The sequence below is a fragment of the Ornithodoros turicata genome, chromosome 7, assembly GCF_037126465.1.
Source record: "Ornithodoros turicata isolate Travis chromosome 7, ASM3712646v1, whole genome shotgun sequence".
Lineage (NCBI taxonomy): Eukaryota > Metazoa > Arthropoda > Arachnida > Ixodida > Argasidae > Ornithodoros > Ornithodoros turicata.
In genome coordinates this window covers 40,047,600-40,057,671 of record NC_088207.1, presented here as the reverse complement: position 1 = coordinate 40,057,671, position 10,072 = coordinate 40,047,600, and positions in this window count along the sequence as shown.

The following is a 10,072-nucleotide window of genomic DNA, read 5'->3' as shown; positions in this document are numbered from 1 at the left end:
ATTCATTTGAGTAAATTAGACACGCTCTTCACATTGGTGTGGTAAAAAAGTGACCTTTACTTGGCAAATTTCCGACTTCAGTTCGCAAAAATTTACATAATTAAACTTACGTTACACGACATTCACGTCAGGAGGTGGCAAAAACCTAGTAAGAACAAATGCCCGCATGACTCTAGGTGGTGTAGTTTTTTTATGGTAATTCAATGACACGTGTTCTGGGACACCCTGCATATGGGGACATAGGGACCTACACTCTTAAAAATGAACTTCACCTCATAGCACGCTCCTAGCCAACCATTATCTCGAACACGGGGCGTACGCCTTTTCTGTGACAATTATGAACAGCATAAGTGTCACAGAAATGGCGTACGCCTCCCGTTTTCAACAAATCAGGGCAGATAACGATATCATTCGAGATAATGGTTGGCTAGGAGCGTGCTATGAGGTGAAGTTCATTTTTAAGAGTGTACAGTGTTAAAGCAGAACTTTGTCACATAGCCCGGTCCTAGCCAACCGTCATTCTGGTAGATATTCTGTGACCTTATTTGCTGAAAATGGGAGGAGTGCCTATTAGGGACACATTATACTAGTCCCAGATAGGCTCCTCCCCCTGTTTTGAACAAATCATGACACAGAATGATATCATTCGGTATGATGGTTGGCTAAGACCGTGCTGTGTGGTGAAGTTATGTTTTAACAGTGTAGGGCGCTTATTTTGCATCATTATGCACGTGCACAAAAATAGGCTCCGCTTCCCGTTTTCAACAAATCAAGGGCGAGAACGCTGTCATTCGACTCCTACACTCTTAGAAATGAACTTCACCGCATAACACGCTCCTAGCTAACCATTATCTCGAGTGATGTCGTTATCTGCCCTGATTTGTTGAAAACGGGAGGCATACGCCTTTTTCTGACACTTCTGGAGAAATGTTAATTGTCGTGCACAAAAAGGCGTACGCCTCGCGCTTTCCACAAATCAAGAGGGATAGAGGTGTCACTCTGTACAATGGTTGGCCATCAGCGTGCTATGTGGTGAAGCTTTGCTTAAGAGTGTACGGTTGGATACCATATTAGCAGCGCTCACCAGCGGTGCACAGATAAAATAAGTACTCCGTACGCTCCAGAGAGTGTGATCATTCTCTCAAACAACGTAAAGCTTAGTAACCGTTCCCTTAGACAAGATACCCAGGCACTCGTTACATCCTACGAGCTTCTAGACAACAAGAGTTCGATATAGGGAGGACACAGTGCGCGCAAACATCTGCCGTGCCTTGTAGTATGCCAACGCTCACTTAGGGCCAGTTGTTTCAACCCAAACAAAGGAGTTCCATTGGTGGAGAAAAGAAGAAAGAAGAGCCGGCTAAGACTTTTGGGCCAATTACGCCCCGTGCAGTGAGGTAACCGCCAAGTTAATTAACGTCATCTCACTGACTCGGGCCTTTCTTTCGCCCCTGCAGCACTGCTTCCATCTGTGCTTAGCTGCTGTGGGGAACAGATTAGGGACCAACTCCCCATTCTCGTTTATGTACATGTACATGTACATGTCGTTGTACGTTTTCTTAGATCTTTTCCGGCGGCCCTGAAATATTTCCTGCTGGGATCTTGCGCTCTGTACCGGTCCCACGATGAGTTTTTTTTTTTTAGTGCGTACGCTATCGCCTTTGCGTACGTAAGGGATAGCCTGGTGGTTCTGCACACTGCGCGAAGCTCTCTTTTTGTTTTGCGCGTGCGCAGAACCACGAACGCTATCCCTTATGTACGCAAAAGCGATAGCATTACGATGCACTAAAAATCACAATATATCCAAGATATCTTCCATGTACACTCCATGTACTCCACTATCCATGTACACTCTTAAAAATGAACTTCACCACATAGCGCGCTCCTAGCCAACCATCATCTCGAATGATATCGTTATCTGACATCTGTTGAAAACGGCAGGCGTACGCTTTTTTCTGTGACAATTATGACCAGCATAAGTGTCACAAAAAAGGCATACGCCTCCCATCCCGTTTCCATCAAATCAGGGCAGATAACGATATCATTCGAGATGATGGTAGGCCAAGAGCGTGCTATGCGGTGAAGTTCACTTTTAAGGACGCACAGGGAGGAGGCTCAGGACGCACATTCCCCCAGGGCGTCAGTCGTGACGTTGCCCCCCTCTGTGAGGCCGACAACGCCGTGCCCTTTCGCCACCACCACCACCACCATCATTTTGAAGAGTGTACGGTATTGCTTCCGCTCAGTAAGAAATACTGCAACAAAGGCAGACACCGAAACTTTCGATGACGGTGCATGGAGTGGCTAGAAAGCGTGCCAAATGTTCCAGCTACCAAATTTGATTCGGTAAACTTTGGAGAAGCTTTCGTTTGTCCCATCCTACAGTTGGCAATACGAACCCATTCTGGGCCAAATTTTTCTACAGCGAGGGAAAACCTCAATTTTTTTTTTTTTTTTTTTCTGGGCTTCTCGAGAAGCAAGGAACTCATGAAAAAAGTTTCAAAGGCTTTGCGCTGTTTATTATAGCAAACTGGCATATGATTCCCGTGGGAGCCATCAGTCAAAAAAGGTGTTCCCCTCCATAAAACGGACGAACCGACGAATCGAAGCACACTGTATTCACTGCTACTCCAGTTTTATAGCCTTAACCCGAAATTTTATTGTACACAAAAATCACTGTTAGCTGTCCTAATCAGAGGTATTTATTTTGGCTGTCGAGGACACATGCAAACAGCGCGCGCTTCGCTGACCCAATCAGCTCTGAGGAAGACGAAGATGACACTCCAGCTCCATCTGCTCGTGGAATTATGAAGTACTATCACTCCGTGAGCTTTGGTCACGGAGAACAAGAATTTCGGGTTCGTTCGCGAAGCCTGATCGACGAAACTGTATTATGATTCCTATAGGAGACATTGGCCCAGAATGGGTTAAAGGAGTTCGTTCCTATATATTTTTTCAATACCCTCTACCGCCATTTTTTTTTAGCTCCCGGTGAATCTGAAGTGTAGCAGCAGAAGCGAAAGCTGCGTGCGTCATTTCGTGGCAATTAACATAACTGCATAAGTGTCACAAAAAGGCGCACGCCTCCCGTTTTTAGACACTCAGGGGACAGAACGACGCCAGTCATGACGGTGGTCGGCTAAGAGCGTGCTATGCGGTGAAGTTCGGTTTTAAGAGTGTAGCACTCGTACACTCTTAAAAATTAACTTCACCGCATAGCACGCTCTTAGCCAACCCTAACCTCGAATGACATTGTTCTCTCCCCTGATTTGTTGGAAACGGGAGGCGTACGCCATTTTTGTGACAATTATGAACTGCATAAGTGTCACAAAAAAAGGCGTACACCTCCCGTTTTCAACAAATCACGGGCGAGAACGATGTGATTCGAGACGATGGTTGGCTAGGAGCGTGCTATGCGGTGAAGTTCATTTTTAAGAGTGTAGGCGTTAGGTTGAGCCAACTTGCTGTTTGTGTGTCAATCCTGAGAAGCGCGTTTCATCTAGAACTTGTGTCAGTGTAAGCCAACTTGCGTCCCAAGCAGCACATGAATATTGCACCAATATTGCCAATATTGGCCAAATGTGGCCAATTTCAACCTGGTCCCATATTGGACCAATACTGGGAACCGGTATTGGCCAGTTAGTTTTGCGCAATGCCCTTCCACTGTATCTAATACCCAAGCCACACGGCAAACTTAATGCATTAAACGGAATGGCATTTGCATCACCTCCTACCCAACCATCATCTCGAATGACATCGTTCTCTTCCCTGATTCGCTGAAAACAGGAGGCGTACGATTTTTTTGTAACAATTATGCAGAACATAATTGTAAGAGTCGTTATACGGGGTGTTTCACCTAAGGTGATAAAAAATTCTAACTGGCTACGTACTCGCCGGAGGATTGTCGGACTTTCGGCAATTACCTTCTGGAAACTTTTGCCGCCATTGAGGAAGGCTTTAGACAATTTTTAATTGCGGGAAATTTATTTTTTCAATTGTGCTTTGAAAGTTGCCAAGCGAACCTCACTTTTTTTTTACAGAAATACGAAGTCCTCCACGGATAACCACAGACCCAACCAAAACTATGCACAATATCTCAACAGAAATAGTCTTAAAAAATTTGTAAAAATTACGCTTTGGCCTCGCCTGCTTGATTTTCGCAGAGAAGCGCGCGCGAAATGTGCGTCTATAGACGAGAGAGTGTCCCAGCCTTCATTTGTCTTGGCTTCTTTGTGATGAGACGGTTTTTTATTTTTATTTTTTATAAGTCGGTTGTCGCCAGCATCAAGGTCAAACCGGAGAAAAGAAAAGTAAAACAAGAGGCGGGAACACTTCCTCCTCTCCCCGCGAATACCTTGCGCTTTTCTTTGCGACAACTGAGCAGGCAGGGCTAAAGCCGAATTTTTGCTAATTTTTTAAGACTATTTCTGTTGCGATACTGTGCGTACACTCTTAGGAAATGAACTTCACCACATAGCACGCTCCTAGCCAACCATCATCCCGAATGACAACGTCCTCGCCCCTGATTTGTTGAAAACGGGAGGCGGACCCTATTCTGCGCCGTGCATAATGGCACAAAAAAGGCTCCTCCTCCCGTTTTCAACAAATCTGTCGACATATCAGACATATGTCGGCACAGTTCCCTGAGAAGTCGGCCCAGGACGCACATTCTCCCAGGGCGTGAGTCGTGACGTTGCTCACATACGTGAGGCCGACAACGGCAAGCCCTATCATCACCACCACCACCACCACCACCACCATTTTTAAGGTTGTAGTTTTGGTTGGGTCTGTGGTTATCCGTGGAAGTGAGGTTCCCTTGGCAATTTTCAAAGAGTGTAGAGAGCTCATATTTTATGGAAATCTAGCGAGATAAATAAAGGAATGAACTACAACTCACTTGGGCATAGTAAGCTCGTAAAGCCCCGCTGGACTTATCAGAGAAAGAAGAAGACGAAGAGGAAAGAGAAAGAAGTACAGAAATTAGCGCCCTTTTTGTCTTCACCCCCCTCCCCCTTCCAGGCATGGAAAGGCAAATTTTATTTTTGTTTTTTCTCTTCAACGTCTGCACCAATCACGACAAATCCCAGGTCAAACATAGCAGATACGTAGACACACTTCTCAGTAAAGTGTGACGTTAATTGAGCAGCGCGGTAGTTGACGTCAAGAAAAAAAATGTCTCGTTTTGCCCCGCGTCTCATTCTGCCCCATGAGGTTAAGGTGCACCTTAACCTAATTACCCTATCCTAACGTGAACTTCAATTTTGAGTTTCAAAAAGCCATTGGGCAAGACCAGCATCATCAAGATCGGTCCATAAACAACAGAAAGGCGATGCAAAGCGTGCCCCATAGAAAATACGTGGAACCCCTTAACTACGAGGGGCGTTCAAGTCTTTCAAGTCTTCACTTTCACTTTCACTTCAAGTTCAAGTCTTCACTTTCTGTCTCCTGGGTGTACAAATGGCTTGCGCTACTTCTTTTTCGTCATCTTCACACGCGACAGGCCTCCGCATTCATCACGTGGTGGTCCAAAATTTGTGCAAAACAGAAGGCACGTGCTGGACAAGATGGCCGACAACGAGGTGAGCGCGCACACCGAACAGCGAATTGTCACGAAGTTTCTCGTGAATGAAGGCGTAAAGTCACCTGAAATTCACAGAAGACTTCAGGCTCAGTATGGCCACAATACACTTAAGGCTGAGACACATGTACGACGAAATGTGCGACCCATCGTGCGACGCGTCGCAGCGCAAAGCATCCTGGGACTGATTCTGGGGAAATAGGTCGTCGCAGCAGCGCTCTGCGACAAGTCGCAGCGCGACAAACCTGCTCAGATATCTCCGCGCCCGTCGGTGGGTTGTCGTGCGGATGTAGTGACGTCATGAACCAAGCAGCCAATGATGCTGCCTCTCTGGTAGATGCGATGGATCCGAGAAAAAATGGCGGACAGTGTGTGTTCTGAATGCGAACAGTGGCTGATTTAGTCGTGTTGCGCCTTGAAAGACACGTGAAATAAGGAATGAATTGTTCTCGTTTACTGTGAGCACATTTGGTTATGTTAAATAAAGTGTAAGCGAGTGTATATTTGGCCGCGCTGTTCTAGCAACACGGCGGTTCAGAGCGACATGTCGTAAGAATGTCGCCGCCTATGTGTCTGCTGATGCAGCACGCGACAACTCGTGACACGAAACTGTGCGACCCGTCGCACGACGGGTCGTGCATTTTGTCGTACATGTGTTTCGCCCTTTAGCCGCAGCAAAGCGTTTGAGTGGTGCAAACGGTTCCGAGACGGCCGTACATCAGTGCAGGACGACCCCGCCCGGGGCGGCTCAGAGCCCAGTGTCAGAGTTCCTGAGAACATCCAACTTGTGGGGCGCCTGATCCTCAAAGACCGACGGATAACATGTTTCGATATCAATAGTGCATATAGAGCGATCAATAGTGCATATTACTGCCAGGTTCTCAGGGATGTGCATAAGGCGCTGAAGCAAAAGCGACCGGGCCTCATCACCAAAGGAGTCCTCCTCCTACAGGACAATGCACGCCTGCATACAGCGCATATCACGACACGCACCTTACAGGAACCTGGCTGGGAGTTGCTGCCACATCACCCTTACAGTCCAGACCTCGCACCCAGCGATTTCCATCTCTTCGGGCCACTGAAGGCGTTCCTTGGGGGCCGCCACTTGAGCTGCGACGATGAGGTCAAGAATGCAGTCCGATCATGGCTGGTACGCGCTGGTAAGGATTTCTAAGCTGCTGGCATCCAAGCCCTCGTGAAACGCTGGGACAACGGGATTATTGCAGCTGGAGATTACGTTGAAAAATAAAACTAATTTCTCGCCTGCAAGTTCATTTTACTTTTGCGAAAAATGAAAAGTCCCTGTTTGACTTGAACGCCCCTCGTACATTCACTGGCACGTTTAACAAAAGACGTCGTGAAAACTACGGAGAAAAAAAATAAGAATATCAACGACACACGATCTATGCATGACATCACTTATGTAGCAGTGACGATACTCGGACTGCTTTAGTTTTGCATATCCAGATACTTGTCCAGACGAATTTGCTATTTTGTTTTTCTATGAATTCTATTCGAGCATTCCTCTCTCAAACGGAGTTTCATTTGTTTCATTTCTCGCCGACATGTAAACAGAACTCTTGATGAAGCAGATACTTCATCCAGAAAATAGTGCTCGCGAAAGAATTTGAAGAGTTTGCGTTCATTTTCAATGTGCAGCCTTAGTTTGATTGGCTGTGCAAAGCGAGCAAATAAGAGTAATGCGAGGAACCGTCATATAAAGATGGAATTTCTCGCGAAATATATTTTGTTTGTTCCGCTTTCTTCTCCCTCTTTCTTCTCGTGGAATGATTTGCCTTGCATACCTATTGATTAGAGCAGGGAGTTTCTAAACAGCCGCTTTGTAGGTGCGTAAATATAGTGCGAGATGCGTCGATGTATCGCTTCTATCGCGGAGCATTAGAAGAAAATCGGGTTCAGAATGGAGGTTGGGACTACGCGCTATTGGAAAATACATGTGTGTATGTTCCTGCTTTGTGTGTATACCACTATTTCCTGCGTATAACCTCTCTTTACACCATGCTGTGTCACAAACGACAGCAACGCTTCCTGGCTGTTAGTGCAAGCTGCTGATCTTAGAATACTGAATGTATTTGGTGGTTCATAGACAAACAGAACCTTGCAGGTAGCTGGGAGAGAAGACGCATAATATTACTGTCTTTTGCTTATTTACTTATCATTCCCCGCCGCTCATAGCCACAGCTGCTTCGCGGCGCTAACACGGAACTAAAAAAATCATTGATCATGATGATGATGATGATGATGATTGAAAGAAAAAATGGGGATTGTAGCCCTCATCACGAGGGCCGGCTACCCCAGATCACCTAAGGAAAGGAATGCCAGACACATCCATCCGCACCCATTCAAAAAATCATTCCCGAGTTGTACTTTGATTGATTTACCCCTTTTTTGGAACAGGAATGCACAAGTTCCTCGGAACGCAGCAATACAATGCAGATTCTGAGAGGAATTTGTTCCCTCTGCGGAACAGTGAAGAACGGCACATTTCGTCTTTCAGGTAACGCCATACATATAGACACAAGGATTCATATTATGCCATGTTCTCGACCTTCCTGCTCCTACAGTCTTTGCAATTTTGGCATAACAACCACGTGAATTTTCTGTATTTTAATACAGAAAAAAAAAGGAAAAGGAAAGAATGTTGCACATTATGAATAGACAGAGAATAGAGAATCACGGAAGGTTGTAGTTAACCAGGCACAACGTTGTAGTTAATCAGTTGTAGTTGTAGCTGTTGTAGTATAGTTGTAGTTGTAATCAGTTGTTGTTAATCAGGTTGTAGTTAGGCCTCGTCCTTCTATGTCTCTCTGTGCACTTCTGAGCAGAAGAAGAGATAAGCACCACACTCTAAGAAAAAAATGATTAACGTGCGGAGTAATTGCAGCTTCTAGTCCCCTAGAGTACAGTTACTCCCCTGACCTTGTCCTGACCCTGTTAGTCCCCTGACCTTGGCATTTACTCCCCAGGACTGCAAATTGAGGAAGAAACAGTTAGGGCTTCTTTCTTCGCAAATTGTGCCCTATGTATGACGCAAGATTTTATATCACTCGATATATCATGGTTGACGGTTTTATTCAAACTATTTTCATGCATGCACGCGAATTATGAACTTGGGACTCTTAGAACAGAGCGTGAAATGCAGTCCCCACTCTGTGACATCCATTTACTCTCGTGCATTTACTCCCGAAAGGGACCATTTTTTGTGGCAACGCATTTAGTCACCAAAAGAAGTAAAATTATTTTTTCTTTTTTTTTTCTTTTTCAGAGTGCAGCTTCACAAGCACCCGTCCTTTTTGCCTGCCATCGTTTCCTGAATAAGTGACGAAACGTAACTGACAGTAAAAACTGAAAGTCGAGTATTTAGTAAGACGAAAAATAAGGCACAACGTGAAAATTAAGTGGAGGAGAAAAAAGGAAATGCGTGACGGAGTAGCGGAAAGTGTTGAAAACTCAAGCTAAGCGTATATGCGGGCCGACGGCTGCAAATGACAGAACATCGTCAAGCATGAATGAACCAGGGACATACAAGCTTATGGATAAACATCGATGTAATTATATATTTTGACGCCAGTATTGCGATGAAAAAGAAGGGAAGATCGTGGCACATCTAACGGATTAGGCGCCATTATACAAAATTGTTTGGTGGTTCTTTAACTGATTTTGATCTATTTAAGTAAAAGGCAACACAAGACTATACTAGTGCACGAACAGGAGCAACAAGAAAAACAAAAGGAAAGTAGAAGGAAGGAAGCATTAATCCCCGAATTCATAGATGCGACTTGAGTTGAAGCCGCATCTTGACTTGTGCAAGTGTGCGCCAAGACCTGTCCTCGCTCAAGACGCTTTGTGTCTTTCATGGACCCTCCAGCTGGCATACTTCGTCAAGCCGCAGCCTGCTAACTTTAACTGCGTCTGGGAGCAAGATTTTCGCTCAAGTTTGCGCTTAAAATTTGCTTCGCAGTATGAAAACGCGACTTTTCTTAGCGTCGGGGCTTATGATATGTGCCACACCTGCCATCTGGCACCAACGTTTGTGCAAAGTCCCTGTAAACAAATTGTTGACCCATCAGCTGATGTAAAGCCAACCCAAGGCAAGCTTATGAGTGTCATGTGGCTTCGCAGAGCTGGCGTACCGGAGCGTTATCCAAGTCGGGTTCAATGTAGCCCGAGCGCTGACTTGATGTTTCCATCACACGCATCAAGTCGAGCTCGCTGCGTAAGAACGCTTCAAGCCAAGCTGGGTTTCTGAAGTGCATTGGCTCTCTTCCAAGGCATCTGTAAGTCAAGTCTAAAAAATCCGAATCCGGGGGTAAGACACACGTATAAAAACTACAAACTTTCCTGAAGTACATACGTGAAGAAGACGCAACTACAAAATTTAATCCTGAAAAACTAAAGTGAGGTGATTAGCGTTCTACGTGGTCAACACCAGCTGATAAAGAGAAAACGATTGCATTAGTTCGAGCGCGAAAG